Below are 24,064 nucleotides of genomic sequence, written 5' to 3' on the forward strand. Positions count from 1 at the left end.
ATTCATCAAGTGTGGATGCTCATGTTAGGTATATCCTAATGATGATGTTTACTTCATAACATAAAAGCAGATGAATAAGATATGGGCAATAACTTTGGGGAATATTAACAGTAAATAAGAATGTATTTGTTTTATTTTATTTATTACTTATTTGCAAAGAAAGTGAGGGAGAGAGAAAGAATGGGCACACGAGAGCCTCCTGCCACTATAAATAAAAATTCCAACCCTGTACCACCTTAGGCATCTGGCTTTATGTGGGTGCTACGATTGAACCTGGGCCATTAGCATTTGCAAGCAAGAGCCTTTAACCACTGAGCCATATCTCCAGACCAAGAATGTATTCTTAATGAGTAAGTTAATAATCATTTTATTTCACAAAGTTTAGAGTTGATTTTATGATTAAAGTAGAGTAATGAACATGTTGGGGAAGACTTAATACCCTTCAAATTGACTTTAAGATATACCTTTACATATATATGTATATATGTGTACAATCACTTTCTTTATTCATTCATATGTTGAGAGGCCCTAGGCTGATTCCAAACCTTGGCTTGTGAACAGTGCTACAATTAACCATAAGTGTGCAGGTACTTATCTTTATCATAGGCTGACTTCATTGCCTTTAAACTAGATTCCTGTCTCACATCCTCTAGGAGACAGTCCCATGCTGTGAGGATGACCAGCTAACCAAGTACTGTTTTATGGAAAGAAGGGTTTCACTTATTTCAAATTTACAGATCCAAGGGAAGTTATATCAATGACAAAAAAAAAAAAAAGCTGGCTCTTATTCATAAATCCAAGCAGAGAGAGAAACCATCACTGCCCAGCAAAGACCAAAATACAGCAGCAGGCAGAGATGCCCAGAGCTCACACCTCTCTGCACAGCTCTGGGCGGGGCTTCAGCTCCACCCCACGACACGCCCCTGTAGCAGGAGTCTGCCTGCTGGAGGCTTAAGTTGCAAACTGAATTTTGATAGGACACCTGAATCTACGGGGGACATACATTTCAAACTAATACACATCCTATACAAAATTCAACTCAACTTTGATCACAAACTTGAAACACATGAAAATTTGAAATCAGTGAGGGAAAAACACAAAGGAAATACCTTAAGATGTGGGCACAGGCAGCCACTTCCTACATAGGACTAAAAACTCAGCAGATAAAAGAAGGCACTGACAAATGGATTATATCAGATTACATCAAATTAAAAAGCTCTGCACAGCAAAGAAAAGAGTGAAAGGAAGTTCTTCAGAAAGGGAGAGCTTTGCCAGACATGTCCAGAATATATAAAGAACTCAAAAATTTTATCAAGAAAATAAGTAATCCAACCAAGAAGTGAGCAAATAATCTGAAGACATCCCCCAAAAGTACAAATGACCAATAAATCCATGGAAAAGTCCTCAACAGCTTGAATCATCCAGGACATGAAAATCAGCTAGCATGAGATTCCATCTTACCCAAGTCAGAATGACTGTCATTAAGAACACAATTAGGGGTTGGAAAGATGGTTTAGTGGTTAAATGCTTGCCTATGAAGCTGAAGGACCCCGCTTTGAGGCTTGATTCCCTAGTGCCCATGTCAGCCAGACGCACAAGGTGGTGCATGCTTCTGGAATTCATTTGCAGTGGCTAGAGGCTATGTGTACTCTCCCTGTCTCCCTGTCTCCCTCAAATAAACAAAAATTTTAAGAAGAACACAATCAGAAATACCTCATCTAGGCCGGGCTTCATGAGTGGAGGGGAAGGAAGCTTTTCACTCAACTGGTGGGAGTGTAAAGAAGGGCAGCCTATGGACATCAGGGGAAGGGTTCTTACACGACCTAGCTGCAGCACCCTTCACGACCTTGTGCATTCAGCCCTCCTTCCCTTGGCAACCAAAACTCTGATTTCTGCCACTTTAGCTATATTTCCCTTTTCTGAGTTTCATGTAGTCAGTGTCATACAAACATTCCGACTGCGACTATCTTGTTCAGCCTCATGGTTTTGAGATCCATATGCATTTATATGAAAGAGTAGCTGCGTCTTTTTTATTGCTGTTGTATTCCAGGTATATCTTTCAAATTTGTTTGATCTGTGATTCAGTGTAGTACACTTAGTGCTTTCTTCTTTATTGACAGTTTCTAAACATTGATTAGATAAATCCAAGTGTCAGCACCAGAAAAATGTCCAAATGGCGGCACTGGCCATCATTTTAGTTAAACTGATAAATGAAAGTAACATTTTTAAAGTTTAAAGAAGATGATTACAAGAGCCAATATTGCATCACCACTATTGTGACAGTTACCGAGCTGGAAGCTTCCTTTGACATTTTAGCATTTCTCGTGCCTCATTGAAAATGGCGGATAAAAAGCTGTCTTACTCTCAGCTCTGGCTTTGTATTTTCTGTCCTTTGTGAGTGAGTATGGAACTGTCTTGTTCCCTGGGGACAATGGATTTTTGACAAAACATTAAATATTTTAACTATCAGTTGAAATAATTTCAAGGTTTAAGTACCTAAAACATAGAATAATAAAACCGAACATGGACATAAACACTTGAGGCCCCTCCTCTGAGCATCTCTGCTGTGTGACATCTACACTTGCGCACGTGCAGCCGGCCTGGGACTGACTTCAAATCCCAGGTCCAGCCACACCGTGAGAACGGGATGGTTCTCAACATCAGCTGGTTGAAACGTGAAAATGAGTAATGGATGTGCATCAGAAGCATGTTGCAGAATCTAGAAGAAATATTTTATACCATGTACTTCAAAAAAGAACTTGATAGTCACAAGCAAAAATGTGAGCGCTAACTAGGTAAAACAGCATGATTGTGAGAGTATTTCTGTTTAATTTTTTATATTGCCAGTAAGTTTTCAAAGCATAATGTTTAAAATTCAGACAGGAACAAGAATTCTCAGCCCCAAAACTAGTACAAAGACATGTGCTGGGCTGGTGAGATGGCTCAGTGAACACAGCGCCGGCTGCTCAAGTCTGAGAACAGAGTTCAAACCCTCAGCCCACAGATGCCACAGTAAACAGCTGGACACCTGGTGCAGAGATGGGAGGTGGGGGCAGGATTTCCCAGAAGCTCACCTGGAGCACAGCAGTGCGATTGAGAGGGAGAAATGAGGTGGACAGGCAAAGACTGCTTCAGAAGGGGACCAGTGACCTCCATGTGCACAGTATGACACACACATGTCCACATTCTCTCTCCTTCTCCCTCTCACACACACTCAAAATGTTTTAAAAATATTTCATTTATTTGAGGGAGGTAGAGAGAGAGGAAGAAGGAGAGAGAGGGAGGGAGGGAGGGAGGGAGGGAGGGAGGGAGGGAGGGAGGGAGGGAGGGAGAACACAAGAGCTAGCAAGCAAGCGAGTATGCCTCTAGAAACTGCAAAGAACCTCCAGACACAGGTGCCACCTTGTGCATCTGGCTAATATGGACAGTGGGGAATTGAACCTTGGTCCTTTGGCTTTGCAGGCAAGTGCCTTAACTACTAAGCCATCTATTCAGCCCCCCCCACAGACTTTTAAAAGTTATTTCTTTTTATGAATTCATTTGAGAGAGAAAGAGACAAAGAGAAAATGGGTGCCATGGCCTCAAGCCGCTGCACAAACTCCAGACACATGTGCCACCTTGTGCAACTGGCTATGTGGTCCTGGGAAATTGAACCTGGGTCCTTTGGCTTTGCAGGCAAGATCCTTAACTGCTAAGTCATCTCTCCAGCACTACCGCCCCCACACAATTTTTTTTTGTTGTTGTTTTTAATTTTTTTGATCATTTTTATTTATTTATTTGAGTGTGACAGAGAGAGAAAGAGACAGAGAGAGAAAGAGAGAGAGAATGGGCATGCCAGGGCTTCCAGCCACTGCTAAGGAACTCCAGACGCGTGCGCCTCCTTGTGCATCTGGCTAACGTGGGTCCTGGGGAATCGAGCCTCGAACCGGGGTCCTTAGGCTTCACAGGCAAGCGCTTAACCGCTAAGCCATCTCTCCAGCCCGTTTTTTGGTTTTTTGAGGTAGCGTCTCACTCTAGCCCAGGCTGACCTGGAATTCACTATGGAGTCTCAGGGTGGCCTCGAACTCATAGCGATCCTCCTACCTCTGCCTTCCGAGTGCTGGGATTAAAGGCGTGCGCCACCACCCCCGGCCCCACACAATTTTTTAAAGAAAAAAAAAAAAAACTTTAAAGCAATTGTTAAAAACGTCTTCTTGACTTTCCATGAAATTTGTAAAGCAGACCATGCTACCAAATCAAGTGGAATTTTGCAGAAAACAAGGCAAACAATTTCACCTAGTAAGTAGAGACTCAGAACGTGGAGAGTAAAGCGGGCACACAGCTGGGTCTGGATGAGGGAAAGCACCGAAAGTTACAACATGAACACATAATGTTGGAAGTGGGAGGCCTGCTCAGGCATAGAGAGCAATGGTGCCCATCTTATTGGATTGACTAGTAAGAGGCAAGGGATTCAGAAGAGGGTCCTGAGAAGGGACAAGAGCATGGGGTGCGGACTATGGACGGTCTAGGGAGGGGACACCTCCTCCCGCCCCCGCAGAGGGAAAGGCAGCAGCAGGGTGACTTGTGCCTGCGACATGGCCCTCTGGAATTCTGAGCAATTAGAGTCCTTTCAGGTTTAGATTATGCATTGGGAATGAGAGTAGGAATAATTAGGAATAATGGAATAAGGGTAGATAATCATGACCACACACGTGTGCGCACACACACATGCATGCGCGCACACACAAATTTCTTTCCCCAATCCACAACCCATCCAGAAACAACAATCAAACTGTTGTATGCATGAGAATTACTGAGACCATGAAAGGTAGAGTAGTTGTTGTCATGGTCAGACTTTCTCTAAGATTACACTTTTTCAGTTAAGGACAGCTTGCAGGGGGGATACAGGCAGATGAGACACTGATCCCAAGTCCCAGGCTGGGACTCAAAAGTCTCACCATGGAAATAAAGCTACCCCTGTAGTCTTCTTGGAGGTGACATCATGGGATTAAAGCCACTATGCAATCATCTTGGAGTGCCACAACTGACTGCCACCTTAGTTTTTGTACTATTAATCACCTTTAGTTTCTTGGAGGAGGAAATGGTTTTTAAAATTTTTTTGTTTATTATTTTTATTTATTTGAGAGTGACAGACAAAGAGAGAGAGAGAGAGAGAGAGAGAGAGAGAGAGAGAGAATGGGCGCGCCAGGGCCTCCAGCCACTGCAGACGAACTCCAGATGTGTGCACCCCCTTGTGCATCTGGCTAATGTGGGTCCTGGGGAATTGAGCCTTGAACCAGTGTCCTTAGGCTTCACAGGCAAGTGCTTAACCTCTAAGCCATCTCTCCAGCCAAGGAAGTGGTTTTAAGAGAGAATAAACCATCATCCTTGTTCCAACTTATTTCTATTTTTTTTTTCCAAATAGAGTGGTCTGCAAAATATAGACATATGTGAAGACGAGTCATGTTGTAGAACCCTCAAACATAACAGAATACACAAGCCCCTGAGAATGCCAAACACTGAAATTATTAGATGCCAGCTATAAGACAACTTTGCTTACCATGTTCAGGTGATCAAAGACACCTTAAAACCTCAGCAAGAACCTGGATCTTTAGGATGGAAGTAAAGAGAAGATGAAAGAAAAAATGATGAAAATTAAAGATGTGATAAATAAGCCATACAGAAACCTACTTCTGTGCTAGCTAAATAATACATGTGTTGGGACAGGGAGAGGGACAGGGAGAGGGACAGGGAGAGGGAGGGGACTGGAGAGATTGCTTAGCATTTAAGACACTTGCCTGGAAGGCCTAAGGACTCAGGTTCGATTCTCCAGGTCCCACATAAGCCAGATGAACAAAGTGGCACCTGCATCTGGACTTTGTTTACAATGGTTGGAGGCCCTACGGCACCAATTTTCTTTCTCTATCTTCCTCTATCTCTCCCTCTGTCTTAAATAAATTAATAAATCAATGAAACACTTTTTAAAAGGAAGCAGTGGTAAAGAAAGAGTGAGGTAACCCAGGCCCACAAAGCCAAACATTGCATGTTCTTTCTCATATGTGAATTCTAGCTACAAATGACTGGACTTCTGTGTAAGCAGGAAGAAAACTCAGTAGCAGAGGCCAGTAAGCTAGAAAGGAGATATAAAGGGAATAGAATGGGAGGGAGGGGAGACCTAGTAGAATGGTATTGTGTATATGTAAGTAGAAGAACAGATTAATGGGGGTGAAAAGGCCTAAGTGAGGTCAGGGGAAGAGGGAGGGGCAGAAATAGATTGAACCCTGTAAAGTTCGCAGATGGAGACAGAGAAAGTATCCCAGCCTAGCCTCTGCTGGCCCCTCCACAGCTAAAGGAGAGCGTACCCTCGATGGGTAAGAGGAGAGCCGGCACACTTCCCCTGCACACATGCTCGCAAACCTAACGGAAAGTTTTGCAATCCAAACACGTACAACCCACTTAGACAAGTAATCTAATATCTGCTCCACAGCCTCACTTTGGAAAAGGATCTCATGTCTCCCAATGACCCCCTAGGGTGCCAGGAGCCATCTTGAGAAGCGGGCTACTGTCTGTGATTAGACTGCCCTTGAGGTCAGAACTCCACACTCACCCACCCCCCCAAAATTGTTCTCTCCAGACACTCCTCTGCACTGCTCGTCAGTTCCTGTTGCCCCCACCTCATCTCCCTGCACACTGTGGTCAGGACCATGATCAGCCCAGGAGCTCCCAGCTCTGCCTTTCTCTATGCAGCACCTAGACCCGAATCACTGACTGACAGGGTGTGTTTCAGGCCTCTCGCCACTGCTGGGGGTGCCTTATGCTGTTAGCTGACCCAGTATCACCTGTGCTTTTAGAAACTCCAGCTCTCAGCAGGGGCGCCACACGATGAGGATCCCCTGCTCACTGCTGTCTGCACCTCACCTGCCCGAGATGCTGGTGTCCCACTCCGGGAGACCAGAGACAATGGTCCCTCCAACAGCGTACACACTGTGTCCTGGCCATCAATCACAGCCAAAGAAACTGCCAGGAAGTAATATGAGGACATCTAGCTGGATATAATGTCAACATTGCATTACAAACTGAGGCAGAAGACATATCTTCAGGGTAGAGCTACTTACTGAGAAAGCCACCCCAGAAAAGTGGTAGAGATACCTGATCCACCAGATAGTGAAATATCAACACTGAAGTATAAGAAACATGAAAGCCCAAGGTAATATGATAAGTCTCTAGCAATAGATTCCAGAGAAATCAATTTTGGATGAAATGTCTGAAGAAGCTAAATGAGAGGCAAGAGAACACAGGTACACAGCCAAAGGAAAGTTGGAGTGCAAGGCAGGATAAGAGCAAGAAAGAAACTCAGCAAGAGCGATCCAGATGGAGAACAAATAAATAAGCCCTAAGTGAAAAACTCAGACTAAATCCTGCAACAGAAATAACCTGTGACCTTGGGCAGGGGAACCAGATTAGTGGGTCAAGTGCTGCCTTTAAGCATGAGGCACCGAGTTCTGTGTCCACTGTCCTGATACATGCGAGGCGCTGCAGTGTATCTGGAACCCCAGCACTGGGGAGGCAGAGACAAGCAGGTCTCTGGGGTTCACTGGCCAGCCAGTCTAGCCGAATTGATGAGCTCAGATCAATGAGAAAGCCTTTCTTAAAAAGAAGTGGACAGCCAAATATGGTGGCACACTCCTTTAATCCCAGCATTTGGGAGGCAAAGGTAGGAGGATCACTGTCAGTTTGGGGCCAATTTGGGATTACAGAGTGAATGCCAGGTCAGCCTGGGCTACAGTGAGACCCTACTTCACTTTGGAGTCTCAGGGTGGCCTCGAACTCACAGCAATCCTCCTACCTCTGCCTCCCAGTGCTGAGATTAAAGGTGTGCGCCACCACGCCTGGCCCTACTTCAAATATATAAATATGTATGTATGTATGTGTATATATATATGAAATCTCCACACACATACATGAATGGGTACACACATATGCAGAGCCCAGACAAAATGTGAACTTGAAGACAGGTCTTTAGAAATGTTCCAGTCAAGGAAAATTTTTAAGAAGAAGACATTTGAAACCTTAGGGACATCATTTAATTAGAAGAGATCCCAGGGGCTGGAGAGATGGTTCAGTAGTTAAGGCTCTTGCCTGCTAAGACTAATGATCTGGATTTGATTCCCCAGGACCCACGTAAAGCCAGATGCACAAAGTGGCACATGTGTCTGGGGTTCATTTGCAGTGTCTAGAGGCCCTGGAGCACCCTTTCTGTCTGCTTCTCTTTCTTTGTGTCTGTCTCTCTCTGCTTAAAAATAAATAAAGGAGAGACCCACATTTTTTAATATTCATAGAGGAACCTGCATGTCCATGCTTCTTGTGATACCATTCACAATAGCAAAACTGTGATTCATAGGCCAGATGTGGTGGCACACATGTTTGATCCCAGAACAGAGGTAGAAGGATCGCCTTGAGTTCAAGGCCACCCTGAGAATACATAGTGAATTCCAGGTCAGCTTGGGCTAGAGCAAGACCCTACCTCTAAAAACCAAGAAGGAAATGAATCAGCCTAGATGCACACCATAAATGAATGGACAGAGACAGTGCTGTGTGAACACGCAACGGAGTATCATGCAGCCCCGAAGAAGATTGTAGAATCCTGTCATTTGCAGCAGAATGGAGAGAACTAGAGGACATTCTGTTCAGTGAAACGAACCACAGATACTAAGAAAAGTGTCACATCTTCTCTTGTATGTGGAAGCTAAGAAATCTGACCTGAGATTAGAACAGTGATTACTAGAGGCTGGGAGTGGTGGGTGGAAAGGGAGCCTCTATTGATTAGTATTCCTTCTTATGTGGAAAGAACACCCTGAGACCCATTAATACACAGGACTTTTGTTTTTTAAAGTAGGGTCTCACTCTAGCCCAGGCTGACCTGGAATTCATTATGTAGTCTTGGGGTGGCCTTGAACTCACGGTGATCCTCCTGCCTCTACCTCCTGAGTGCTGGGATTAAAGGCGTGCGCCACCACACCTGCGCATGGAGGACTTTCTCCAAAACATGTCATTAGTATTCCTCAAAACTATCAAAATTAGTCTGAGAAATGGTCCTAGGAAGTAAATGTCGCCAAGTGAGACCTCAGAGCTAAAAAAGAGCATGACCTTATTCAGATGGAGTAAACTTAAACGAACTATGAGGACTCCAGTGATGACAACAAAAGAGGCTCACTTGTGCCAGATGCAGTCCCATATGACAATAGGAAAAACCGAGCATGGAGCATTCGGGAACTCTGACCCACCTATGAGGCTTTTCTGGATAATTTAAACTATTTTAAAATTAAATGTTTAAAATTAAAAGTAAATAGCTGTTGTGATGATTTTGGAAACTAAGTTTTTTTTCAGATCTTTATTTTATTTATTGTTTATTTGCAAGGAAAGCGAGAGGGAGAAGGAGGGAAAGGGGAGGGAGAGAGAGAGAGAGAGAGAGAGAGAGAAAGGATCTTAAGAATCATATAATTCACTTTCCTGACAATATCTTAGTTACATGAGCAGCATTTGAAAGTCCATTTACTGCAAACTCTGAGGATTTTTCTTTTTTTTATTTTAATTTTAATTTTTATTTTTTTATTTATGTTTTTTTAATTTAATTTATTAGTTTTCTTTTCAGTAAATACAGGCAGTTTGGTACCATTATTTAGGCTCATCTGTGATGTACCCCCTCCCATTAGACCCTCCTTGTTAATGAAAATGGGTCGTGCATTGTGGAGTTAGCCCCCAGTTATTGGTATGAAAAATGTCTCTGCAAATCATGACCCAACATGTGACTCTGACATTCTTTCCACCCCCTCTTCCGCAAAATTTCCCTGAGCCATGTTGGGTTCATTTTTGGTTTGCTTCACTGCTGAGGTGTTGGGGGCCTCTGAGGCTCTGGCTCTCTGATTTGGTAGGAGTTGATTTTTCTCTGCATTGATCTCCTTCCCCTTTGTGCTGGTATCCGGTTCACAGGAAAACATCACCCTTGCTTATTTCACCAGTTGTCCTTAGTTTCAGTTGGGCCCCTTTTGAGGTATATTGAGGCAGCTCTCTTCTTAGGATCTGCATCTATCTGGAAAAAAGAAGCAGATTCTCCAACGGAGAGTAAGTTAGCACCCAGAAAATTGAGATAACACTTACTTTTTTGATAGACAGTATGGTAGGTTTAGGCCCTCTTATACCCCGTGATTGATGGTAGCTTGATATTGTAGAGTGGGCTTATGTTTGGGTATGGTTCTGACTTGTTTCCCAGCTCCAGCTATGGGTCTAGTACCACTGAGTGGATCAGTTAGCCAAATCAAGAGCAATTGATTCCTCACCATGGCTGTGTACCACTATTGCACTTGTGTGGGCATCACATCCGGTTATTTGTTGCTAATTAGGTTAAACAATGTGTTGCTTGGACAGATCTTGGTCATTTCCCCCAGTCACCTATGTAGCGCCTTCTGGCACTAGACACGCTGACTGGGGACTGACTCTCTCCTGGCTTCCAGCCATGTCATTCCATTTTACGCGTCAGCTGCATATGGAGTCTTCAGCAATAGGGTCTTACCACTGGCCTTTGGTGGGTCATCAAGTACTCTGACAGAAGTCTGTCATTGTTTTGGGAAACCTTGTAGGTTTCTCTGATCAAAAGCTCATTGTGGATGGTAGGCCCAAGCTGGAAGTGGGGGTTACAGGTCAGTGTCCACTAAGAAATTGAGGAAAAAGATAACTAATATACAAGAGTTAGAGAGGAGAGAGATAGAGGGGAGAGGGGGAGAGGGAGGGAGGGAAGATGTTTTATTGCATGAGTTACAGCAGCCCTCACCTGAGATCTCACCTACTTGGGAGGCTGAGGCAGAAGGCTGAGGCAGGAGGATGGCTTTAACTAAGGAGTTTAAGGGAAGCATGGGCAACATGGCAAAATGACATCTCAAATGGAAGCAAGTGAACACAAAAAAAGGGAAAGAAGATGAGAAGGAGGAGGGAGGGAAAGAGGTGTTGCAGTCAGGTTTGCATTGTTGGTAGAAATCATCCAACCAAGAGCCGCTTGTGGGGAAAAGAGGTTTATTTTGGCTTACAGGCTTGAGGGGAAGCTCCACTATGGCATGGAAAACGATGGCATGAGCAGAGGGTGGACATCACCCCTGGCCAACATAAGGTGGACAATAGCAACAGGGGAGTGTGCCAACCACTGGCATGGGGAAACAGGCTATAACACCCATAAGCCGGCCCCCAACAATACACTGCCTCCAGAGGTGTTAATTCCCAAATCTCCACCAGCTGGGAACCTAGCATTCAGAACACCTAAGTTTATGGGAACACCTGAATCAAACCACCACATTCTGCCCCTGGCCCCCATAAACTTGTAACTATCATGTTTATATCTATGTTTATATTTATATATACATATGTATGTATATAATATATGTATGTTTATATCATGTATATATTCATCCAACTTTAAAAGTCCTCATAGCTTTTATCAACCCCAATGATGTTTAAACATCCCCATGTCCAAGATCTTTTAACTGAGCTATAATACCAAAGAATAACTTAAAAAAAAAAAAACCATAACGGCACAGAATAAACATTCACACTGTAAAAGATGGCATTGGGCATAGTAAAGAAATATTCAAGCAATACCTGATTTAAACAGGGCAAACAACAAACTCTGTAGCTCCAAGTCCAACAATTCTGGCCAGTGACAAGTCTCTAATTCTAACCAACAACAAGCCTCTGGAGTACCAATTCTGCCCCTCCAGCTAGGGTCCTGGAAGACTTCATCCGGGCCGGCAGCTTTCCTTAGCAGCCATCCGCTGGTCCCAGCATCTCCACGGGGTCTCCACTGCAATCTATGGTTCAACCTCGTGGCCCCATGGGGTGTCCATGCAGGCATCCAGCAAACCTGCTCCACACTGCCCGTGGCCATTTCCAAAACAAAAGATCGTGTTGCAAACTCAATGACCCTCTCTTTCCTGCATTTCTTATACTCCACAATACCAGGTAGGGTGCCAATTTGTTAAACCTGGGGGAATAAAGCAGACTGAAAAACAGAACACTCCTTGAGCACCCAGGCCCCTCCAAAAGAGTCTACATTCTTCCTGTTGCCCTTGTGCAAGTCAGCTGACCCAGTCTCAAAGGTTGTAATCTCTCAATTGCAGCTGAACGGGCAGCAGTTCACCTAAAGATTTTTCTTTCTGTGCCATATCCCTCTGCTCACACCAGTTCATTTCTATGCAAAGCAACCCTGCACAACTTCTCAGGACACAGGCATAATTGCAAGCTTCCCACACAACTTGACTCTAGCCCAGTCCAAGCAAAGCTCTTTCTCACCCTCTCATAAACCAAACCTCACAGTCCATAGTTCTTCCTGCATTCAGGTCTTTCAATTTGACTAGAATAGTCCATGAGGTTGTACTTACAGTACTGCAAGATGTCTCTTAGGCCAAGGTTTCAAATTCTTCCATATTCCTCTTGAAAATCAGCTCCAAAAGGCCAAAGCCCCACAGTCAGGATTCTAGCAGCAATCCCACTCCTCGGTACCACTTTACTTTTGCAGTCAGGTTCATATTGCTGGTAGAGATTACCCAACCAAGAGCAGATCATAGTAAAAATATTTATTTTGGCTTACAGCCTCGAGGGGAAGCTCCACGATGGCAGGAAAGACAAGGGCATGAGCAGAGGGTGGACATCACCCCCTGGCCCACATAAGATGGACCATAGCAACAGGGAAATGGGCCAAACAGTGGCAAGGGGAAACTGGCTATAAAGCCCATAACCCCGCATCCAACAATACACTTTCTCCAGGAGGCATTGATTCCCAAATCTCCATCAGCTGGGGAGACTAGCATTCAGAACACCTAAGTTTATGGGGAACACCTGAATCAAACCACCACAGGAGGAAAGAAGAAACGTGGTGATTGTCACTAGTGAGGGACTCACTCCCTACACTGGCTTTTAAGTGAAAATTTGTACCTTTTTTTTTCTTTAGTTTTTAGTTCTAAGTTTGTGTTCTGCTTTATTTTTTTTTAACCTCAGGTGGTCTTTTTTTTTTTTTCATAAATAAAGTGAAAGTGGGGCTGGAAAGATGGCTTAGCAGTTAAGTGCTTGCCTGTGAAGCCTAAGGACCCCAGTTCAAGGCTTGAATCCCCAGGACCCACTTTAACCATTTAGCTGTTAGCCAGATGCACGCGTCTGGAGTTCATTTGCAGTGGCTGGAGGCCCTGGTGTGCCCATTCTCTGTCTATCTGTCTCTTTCTCTCTCTGTCTGTCACTCTCAAATAAATAAAGAAAGAAAGATAAAACAAAAAAAAAATAAAGTGAAAGTGATGATAGGCGACATTTATGGAAAGATATCGTGGGCAGTAATGAAAAAACAACCTTCCATGTGGGAAGTGGCCTTGTAAGATGGTGCTGTGGCTTGGGTGTGATTTGAATGTCTTGCAAACGTTCCCATGCTGGATGATCATCTACAATGAGTGGCAGAACCTCCCAGAGGCCGGGCCTACTGAGTGGCCATTGTCTCTGAAAGGGACCAATGCTGGCCTCGCAGGCTGAGTTAGCTCCTGTTAATGGATATTATACAAACAGCAATCCTGTTCCCTCAGTCTGTTTTGTTTCTTGCCTTACTATATCTTCTTCCTCTAACACATTCTCACCGTGGTTCCATCCACCACTGCTGTAGTTTGAATCAGATGCTCCCCATAAGCTCATGTGTTCTGATGGTTGGTGCCCAGTTGACGGCAACTTGGGAGGTGGGGCCTTGCTGGAGGAGGGTGTTGCTAGAGGTGGACTTTGAGGCCGCCAGCTTGCCAGAGTTAGTGTGTCTCACTCTCCTGCTGCTGTGGCAGAGGTGATGTCCAGCCTCTGCTCTGCCATCCTTCCCCTGCCATCATGGAGTTTCCCCTCGAGACTGTAAGCCAAACCAAACAACTTTCCTCTCATCAGATGCTTCTGATCAGATGCTTTGTTCCAGAAGTGCAGAGAAAACTGCAACAAGCATATTGTGATGTAGCCAGCAGCTCTGGACACCATGTTCCCAGATCCATGTTCTAGATCTGTAAACTGAATGAACTTATCTGTAAAGCAATATACAGGAATCTCAAGTGGTAGGATTCCCAACCCCACAAATCTTCCAACAGTGATAGGAAAACTGGCTGGTGGAAACGAACCTGCCTCTGGATGCGTCCTTTAGAATACCTTGCTGGCCTGTCTTAAAGCTCCACTGCCCTACTGCAATTTCAGTCTTTCAGACGATGTTGGCATTTTATGAGATGGGATCTCAGAAACTCCTGCAAAGCTGTCAGGAAATAGCTCATCTGTGGGTCACATAGCTTTTCATCTCTGACAGTGTCATAAAGGTGAATAGGAAAAAAATCCATCAAGTGACAAGGTAAGGTGCAAAAAAAAAAAGTCATACCAAAACAGAACACTCACAAAGAGTCTGTTGTTTTCCTGCATTAATATCACCTACATGTGTATTTATCATCTATAAAAGAGCAGAGAAGCATGTAATTAATCAAGAACACAAATGAAAAGCCATGCTGTCTAGCTTTACTGCATTGGGAGATGAATTCCAGCATTCTTCATTGTAGTTCTGTCAACATATGTTGAAGTGAATTAGAATAATAAAGACAAGGCCTTTGGAGGGTGCGCACGGAAGTAAATACAGTGACTATCTAACGTAGTTCTGAGCAGCCCGCTCCAAAGCTCTGCTCTTGTGCAGTAGTTCCAGGATTTGGGCTCAGGGTGCTCAGAAGTGGCAGCTGTGACTGTCAGAAACCTCGGAATTAACCTGAGATACCCCACTGGAAAAATAGCAAGCGGTGAACATTCAACTGTATAATAAAATGTCCTGAAATATGTGCAGTTCTCAGAAGAAATTTAACATCTTCTTTACCTAAAAGTCATTACTCATTCTCCAGCATCTAAACATTGCCTGGTGTCTATGGAACTTTCTATATCAGAGTTGTGGCCACAGGGGAAGCCCACCTTCCCCATCAAGGGAGGTTAGCAGAGGGAAGCCCACCTTCCCCCCAAGGGGGGGTGAGCAGAGGGAAGCCCACCTTCCCCCCAAGGGGGCTGAGCAGAGGGAAGAACACCTTCCCCCCAAGGGAGCTGAGCAGAGACATTCTCACAGCATCCTCTACCGTCGGCAGCCTTGGCTCGCTGGAAGACATGCCCCTGCCCTGTAGGAGGGAGACAGAGGAGCAGGTAGAGGAAATTATGCTCAGCAGCAGTGCCCACTGTCAAGGACCTGCACAACACCGTGATGGCGTGGCCTGTCCTGCATGTTCTGATCTGGTGTCCTCCTTGCACCAACTTTGGGCTATCATTGGACATGTAGGATCAAATGAACTTGGCCATCCCATTTCAGAGATAAGACAGAATCCAATCTTCTTGTGTTTTTCTCAATACATTTATGTTTAAATCAAGGAGGGTTGGCTTGGTTTTTTTCCTTGTGAAAGTATCTTAGTGGATACAGGAATGATTATAAGCAATAGGTTCCTTCTCACGCACCCTGGTTGAGGTAAAAAGTATTGACAATCAAGCTAGTGGTGAAAGTTGGGGATGAGGGAGCTGTAGCCCTGTCAGGGCCAGCAGAGATGAAACAATTCATCGGTTTCCCCATGGCCATCTGAAAGGAAGTGACCATTGGGTGGTTGTTGCCAGAAGCAAGGTTCCCTCATGTTCAGCACTAATGACATTTGGGGCTGGCTCCTTCTTGGTTGCATGGAGTCTTGAGCAGAAGTGAGTTTGCTGTGTATCGGTCAGGTGAGATGCAGTGAGGAGGTATAACCGAATTGTGCCAAACAAATTTGTTACTCACACACTCAGAGAGGTTGGGGTGCCAATGGCCAAGAAGTTTGGAGACAGCAAGGAGCTAAGGTGCAGGTGAGTGGCAGAGATCGGAGGACGGCATCTTATTTATGAAGGCCCATGGGCACTGTGGGTTGGCTTATTTACAGAAAACTTGTGCAAGGAGACACTTACTTGTTTGACCTTGGTCTGACCACTAAGGCTTTCATGGTTCAGCTGTGAAAGATATCGGACTTGGCCAAAGCATCAGGATTTAACTAGGTTTGAAATATCTTACTGAGCTGGGTGAATCAACACTGGGGATGCTGAGGCCGGGGATCTTGAGTTCCAGGCCAGCCTGGGTTGCATAGCAAGACCCAGCCTCAAATAACAACAAAGAGAAACATTAACTTTCTTAATGTCAGGCTTTAAAATGCAAGTCAAAAAACAGCTAGACTGAATTCATGGCAAAAACACAATAAGCACAAGGTTCATTGCAAGTCAGACTAAATACAAGGCAGTGTCTTCAGAGAATCACCTGGTCTTGTGTCGTGACACCCAAGGGGACTCCTTCTGGCTGGTAAATGGTTGGAATGTGGAGAAAAGGAGAGTCAAAGGAGAGGCGTGGGGCAGGCAGGGAGGTGTGGGAGTCAATGGATGTAGGGACGCTGGAGATCTTGGACACAAGGAGAATGTGGAATGGGAGAAGCACCAAGGCAGGACCCTGAGGAAGAGTCCCTTCAAAGGAAAGCCAGAGAGTGAGGGAGAGAGAGCAGGGAGTGGAGCTCTATCTGGCGGCATGGTGGGATGGCAGAGGAGGCAGCCATGGCGAGGTCTGCATGCCAGTGAGACTGCTCTGCACAGGGCAGGGCCATGCTAAAAGAACATACCAGACAACTCCTGAATTCTGAAGACTTCTATCAGTTCAGCCCCTACACATTCAAGACTCTGAGGACAGACTGACAGCCCCCTCATCATCCCCATGCCAGCAGGAAGTAGCAGAGACTTGATTCTGCATCCTGCATCGTTTTACTTGTCTTCAGGGTCGAAATGAAGGGTTAATGAAGCCCTAAAGTTGCTTGTAGGGTTAATAGAGTCCTCAAGTTACTGAGAAAAGTTGGCCCTAAAACCAAGGCTTTGGAATGAAGGTCAAACTCCTTGGTAATAACATGTTCCTCAGACCCTGGGCCCCCAAAAGAATGATAATAATAATAATAAAACCACCTGTCCAACGTGAAGCCACTGCTCTATATAATAGCATGTTCATATCCTGAAGACAGTAAGGTTTAATCTTAAAGGTTGTAGCTGTCTCATCAGCAAGGAAAACAACCTTGTTCCTATCTTGCTTCCCACAAAGGGCACCTTTGCTTTCATTCTTCTTGCCCTCCTTTTGCATAAAAATTGGTTCAGCTGTAGATATGCCATGCTATCCTCTCGCCGGAAGAGGTTGACAGTCTCTCACTGCTTGACCCCAATAAAGCAGTCTATAGCCATTTTTTTTTTAAAAAGAAAGAAACAAACAAAAAAGAAAAAGAAAGTGTGGGGAAGTGAAGCCAACCAAGGCACCTCAGCTACAGGGATCGCAGATCTGCTGGCTGAGAGTGCCTGCACGTGTGTGCACAATCCTGCTGTCTCGAAATGACAACAGGGCCCAGAGTCTTGAGAAAAAAACAAGAAGATAGCCTTCAAAACTTACTTGTGATTTTATGAAATGCTCAGAAATCTTTTTACTCTCTCTTTTTTTTTTTTTTTTTTTAAGATGGTGAAAGCCAGGCGTGGTGGTGCATACCTTTAATCCCAGCACTTGGGAGGCGAAAGTAGGAAGATCACTGTGAGTTCAAGGCCACCCTGAGACAACATTGTGAAATCCAGGTCAGCCTGGGCTAGAGTGAGACCGACCTGGGGTGGGGGGAGATGGAGAAAGGCCACTGTCATTAACATACCCAGAGCGCAGGGGAGTGTTAGGGCATGTGGGTGATGCATGAGATCACTGCGGCAATGACTAGCAATATGTCGGGAGCTGCCTAAGGTAAAGTCATAGCTACATCTCACGGTTGCTTCAGGAGTGACTGAATGTTCAGAAAAGATAGTCACTTGCTTGTTTTAAGGTAGGGTCTCATGGGATCCAGGCTGGCCTAGAACTCACTACGAAGCTGAGGGCTATCTTGCATTGCTGAAACAATTGCTTCCCCTTCTGGAGGCCTGGGATTACAGGCATGTGCCACCATGCCTGGCTCTTAGAAAGGGAAATATTTTAATATCCTTGTTTATTTATTTATTTGCAAGGGGAGAGAGAGAGAGAGAGAGGGAGAGAGGGAGGGAGAGAGAGAGAGAATGGGCACACCAGGGCCTCTAGCCAATGCAAACAAACTCCAGACATGTGGCACTTTGTGCATCTGGCTCTATGTGGGTTCCTGAGAATTCAACCTGGGTTGTTTGGATTTGCAGGCAAGTGTCTTAACCAATGAGCCCATCTTTTCAGCCCCAGAAATGGTAATATTTTTAAGATTAAGTCTCTCCTATCATCCTATTTCAAGGAATAAAATTTATGTTCATTGCTTTATATTTGCTTTTCAAACAAATTCATTTATCCTATCCCAGCAAATGCATAGGCTCACCAGTGGATTATCTGATAAGTGAGATCAGATCATCTCAATCCTGAAGAAAGTGGAGAGCTGCATGCTCTCGGGAAGGAGGGCCTGAGGTCCTTGTAGATACTTCTCTCCTTTAGGGAGTGGGGAAGAGCTGAACTACCATCAAACACATGAGATGAATGTAAATAGAAATGATAGCACCCCCTAATCCAAATAGTCTGTGATAAGTCTTCAACCAATGGATATGCCATGGAGTACATCTACTATTTTACATTTGATTTTGAAAAGAAATAGAAGATAAGAGCAGGCTGGGCATCTTGTTGGAGAAAGAAACACACAGATGTGAGCAGGCACCATCTGTGCAACCCACTGAGGCAAACTGGGTGATTAATACACAACAAACAGGTGGAGACAGCATGATTTATCTCCATCTCAGAATGGAAACCTACGATGCAGAAAATGAGGTTAAAATGAAAAACGTAGGGCTCCTGACAAATGGCAAGTCATGGGTAATCTATGTTAAAGCAAGGATATAAATTAGAAGAAAGAAGCTAAATTCTCCCCATAAAGAAAACAAAACTCTCAGGACAAATCTTCACGCATAAGCAGAGTTGGGATTCCTTAGAGAACTTGAACTTTTCCTCTAACATAACACACACAATAGATCTAGAATGAAATAGTCCAAAGAAAATGTCAGACAGAGAGAGAGAGAGGAAGAGCCACCTGGATTGTTTGTTGTGGTAGACACAGTAATAATTCAGAGCACCTAGAAAAATAGCTGCACTCAGATGACAAGTCACTGCAGACATTCAATAAAAAGAGACTAGGACCACATTTTCTATTGGAAAATATCCCAATATCATTGTTAACAATCAAAATAAAAAGATTATTTTCCAGGAGCCAAGTGGTCGGGATGAACTCCAGTCATGATGGTTTGAGTTAGTAATCACCCAACTTGAGGTGCAAAAGCTGTAGGCATTCAACTGACCTTTCACCTTTCTGTGGGCTAGTAATGCATACCACAGAGCTCTCTCATGACTCTGGACAATGGCAACACCCACGCACTCTCATGATCAGAGGGTGAAGAGCTGGCCCTCCACATCACACTAAGCTATGCTGTGATGCTCTAGGGGTCAGAGTCTGAACTTATGATGGGCATTGGGATGCAACCCCAGTGTGAGGCAAGGAGTATCTGCACTCCTCCTCTGCAGAGGAAGAACCAGGCCTGACTGGACAGTTGTAGAAATGGCTGACAGGGAATCATCTTAACACTTGAGTGAGACTGTCAATGCCAACGTGGAACAGGACAGCCTGTTGCACAATCCGATGGTGTAACTTGGGGAAGGTGGAGTTTGTCTACACAGAAGCACAGGTGTCTGTAATCTCCCCATTCCCATTTCTCAAGAAAAAGCTCCAAGCTTTCTGGAAAAGGTAATTAAACAGTTACAATTTCATCACGTTAACACTTTTTGCTACCACCCACTTCAAAAAAAATTATTTTGCCAGGTGTGGTGGCGCACGCCTTTAATGCCAGCATTGGGGAGGCAGAAGTAGGAGGATCTCCATGAGTTCGAGGCCACCCTGAGACTACAAAGTGAATTCCAGGTCAGCCTGGGCTAGAGACCCTACCTCAAAAAAACAATATATATATATATATATGAAAAAAAATTATGATGTCTTATATTTCATTTTTGTTTTCTGTAACAAAATTTTATTGAAAATACATGCATAAAAAGCATGTAGTTTGGACTGGGAAAATGGCTCAGTAGTTAAAGGTGCTTGCATGCAAAGACTGCCAGTATGGATTGAGTTCCCCAGTACTCACATAAAAGCTAGATGCCCAAAGTGCACATACAGCTGAAGTTTCTGTGCAGTGGCAAGAGGCCCTGGCATGCTCATGTTTTCTCTCTTTCTCTCCTCTCTGCTTGAAAATCAGTAATTTTCTTTTCTTTTCTTTCTTTCTTTCTTTCCTTTTTTTCCTGGTAGGGTCTTTTTTTTTTTTTTTTTTTCAAGGTAGGGTCTCACTCTGGCTCAGGCTGACCTGGAATTCACTATGTAGTCCCAGGGTGGCCTTGAGCTCATGGCGATCCTCCTACCTCTGCCTCCCGAGTGCTGGGATTAAAGGCGTGTGCCACCATGCCCAGCTGAAAATCAGTAATTTTGTTTAAAAACATGAAATTAAATGTTTTTTTTACAAAATGGACATGCCTATGTAAAAAGCCTTTTGAAAAATTTTAAAAATAAATGTTATTTTTATACTCTTACATCCCCTCTGCCCTGCCCCCAATTCCCTGAGGACCCTCCTCAGTAGGGCTGTTGGTATTCACTGTGGGGTCCTGACAATCTCTGTCAGTCTCTGCTGCAGGAAGACCCTGCCTCAGGCTAACCTACCCACCCTGTGGCTCTTACCACCTTTTTGCCCCTGCTTCTGCAGTTTCCTGAGCCTTGGCAGGAGGCTGGCATGTCAGACGTCTGACTCAGTGCTGAGTCCTCCTGAGATGACATTATTTGCCCCAGAAACACAGTCTTGCTATTTTGCCCAGGTTGGTCACTAAACTCCTGGGCTTAAGCAATCCTCCTGCCTCAGCAACCAGAGTAGCTTGGACTACTGGTATATGAAATAAGCTTTGATGAATTCATTCCTCTGTCCACTCACTCATTTACAGTGCTGAGGACTGAACCCAGACCCTTGGGCATGGCTAGACAAGTGTTTTACCACTGAGCCCAGCCATAACAAGCTTTTTGATAAAGAAATGTAACAGGGACAGGCTCCCAGAGGTCCTTGGGCTTACTATGTCACTAACCTGCTCTTAAGGATGACAGTCATCTTAACTTGTAACATAGTGAATTAGTTATGACTATTTTTGAACTACTTTACGCAGATGGAATCACACAGATGTTTGTATGATACACAAATTTATGTGTCGGGCTTCTCTCACTCACATTATATACATGACAGTCATTCATACAGCTGCATGTGGTTGTGGTTTGTTGATTTTCATTACTGCATAAGATACCACTAGTAGTAGATAGTTGTTGTTTTCAATTGTTGTTGTTTCAACAGTTGTTTTCAATCTTTTGTATATATGTGTTTGTGTGAGGGTATGTGAGGGCAGGTGTGTACAAGTCTTGGTATGAGTGAAGTTGGAGGACAGTTTCAGTCAGGATTTCTTTGTTGTTGGCTGCTGTGTACACCAGGCTCCCTGACCTACAAGTACCTGAGGGTTCGCCTGTCTCTATCTCCATGTAGCTATGAGCAGTAAATAACACATCTGGTTTTACATGGGTTCTAGGGATCCAAACTCAGGTCTTCACACTTGTTTGGCAAACGTTTCAGCCACTTGGTCATCTCCCAAGCCCATTGTTTCCCTTCTTCTTTTTAATAAAAAAGAAATACTATATTACTCTACATGTCTTTTAAAAATGTTTTATTTATTTACTTATTTGCAAGCAGAGAGAGAGAATAAAAATGGGCACACAAGGTCCTCTAGCTGCTGCAAATGAACTCCAGATGTAGGTACCACTTGGTACACCTGGCATTATGTGAGCACTGGGAAATCAAACCCGGGTTGTTAGGCTTTGCAGGCAAGTACCTTAACTGCTGAGCCATCTCTCCAGCTGTCCTATGTGTCTTTAATGAGCACATGAGAGCTATTTTGCAATCATTCAAATTCATTAGCAGTATTTTTGAGGATTTGTGAATGGAACTTGTAAAATATATCACCTCTCTTGAGTGAATATTTTTCATGTGTTCTATATGTTGACAATATATGTTGTACATGTTCCAAGTACTAGTTATGAACAGAATTATGAATGCATGCTATGGTCAAGAACATAAGGTCTTAAATTAGATAATTGCATTGCCTTGAGCATGCTCAGATGCCTCATTTCTCACTAAGTCATGCATTCTTGATCATTTTTTATTACAAGACTGGTCATAAGTGATGGAGCTGGATTGCAGATAGAGGAGCTCATTTCATCATTCTCTTCATTTCTGTATGTTTGAATTTTTTCATACAGATTTTTTGTTACGAGAGATGAGAACCATGGCTTGCCTATATTTCATTAATATCCTTTTGAGTTACCTGATGTTATCTTAAAATTAAAAAGTGAATACATCATACCTAATATAAATAAATATAACTTAAATCATCTGCATGCTTTGCATATCTGTATGCTAGTTTTATCTCTAAAGCTATTTCAAATACTTTTAGAAGAAAGTGGATATGAAGAAAAAAATTAATGCTAATTGCACCAGGATTGCCCATCTTCTTACAATGATAAAATCTTCAAGCTTTCTTCAAACATAGCCTCTTTTGGAAATAGATGCCAGCCCTGATAGCAGTTTCTTGTACAAGGCACTGCCTCACACTGCTAGGGTTCAGGTCACTCCCTGCAGAATGGACCTCATTGAGTCTCACTGTGTTCAGGGCGCTAGCAGAGTACCTGGCCTGTGGTTCCTGCTCATAAACAGAAGGGCTCTGTCCTGCTTCACACTGGTTCCTGCCACCCTCACCACCTTATGGTGGGGCTTAAAGAGACGAAAGCCCTAGCCTAGCAAATTGATATCTAATTGTTTGATCCTCTACTCCAGGTAGTAAGCCTGCTAATTTCATCTTTTGAAAAAAAAAAATAAAAGCCTCTTTTTTTTTTTTTGCTTTGAGCCAGAGTCTTACTATGTAGTCCAAGCCAAGCTGACCTCACCCTCAGCTTTCCACATGTACCACCATACCCAGCCTTGAACAAAGCTTCTTTGAATGAGAAAGGTCTGTTCCTCGCCCAGTCCATGGCCCCAGCAGATGGAGATTCACTCTTCTATATTTCTGTTCTGTCGCTCTATGCTTGGCAGGTCTACCCAGAATACAATGAAGAGGCTGAAGTCAGAGGGGCACAAGCAAAGCCAAAGCCTACTGCCATGCATGCCATGGCTGTCCCTGCAGGGACAATGTGATATATGCTAGTCAAGATAGTCTATATCTGGATATATACTAGTCAGCATATTCTGACCTAAATGCAGTCACTTTGGACAATTCAAGAGGATGATGGGAGAAACACATGGTCGAACACTGCATCATAACTAAGGGACACAGCAGAATTAGATCACTCCTCAATAAAAAGACTCCAGACCTCCACCTCTGCCTCCCTTTGTTCTTGGCACAGTGATTAGAATGTAAGAAGGCACTATTCTGTCTTTTTTTTTTTTTTTTGCCCTCTCATCATCAAGACAAAATGAAATATATATTAAATTAAATGCATTAGTAAATATAAATAAGCCTGTTTTGCAGAAGCATGGAATTACTGAAGTTAAATGAGATTGGTATTTAATACTTCAGCTGTCATTTAACTTGACTTTTCCATTCAAATGAAGAAGCCAAAGAGGTTTTGGAATGAATCCCAGTGGAACTCAGGAACCAGCTGCGTGGCAAGATTTTAAAAGGCCACAATGAAGATGCGGTCTGTGTATATTGTTCTGGGGTAGTTTCAATGAAGTGTTATGCTTTCTCCTTGGTCTCATTGATACTGGCTCTTCTACAGGGTGCAAATGAGTTGATCTAGGAATTTTACATCCTGAACCAGCAAGGGACAATTTTACATTTAACTCTATCTAAGTCCTTACATGCACTCCTCTTCCTATAACTACGATAATTCTACTTCTCATCTCTTCATGCTATGACTCTGGACCAGCCCTC

Source organism: Jaculus jaculus, chromosome 7 (genome assembly GCF_020740685.1).
Source record: "Jaculus jaculus isolate mJacJac1 chromosome 7, mJacJac1.mat.Y.cur, whole genome shotgun sequence".
Lineage (NCBI taxonomy): Eukaryota > Metazoa > Chordata > Mammalia > Rodentia > Dipodidae > Jaculus > Jaculus jaculus.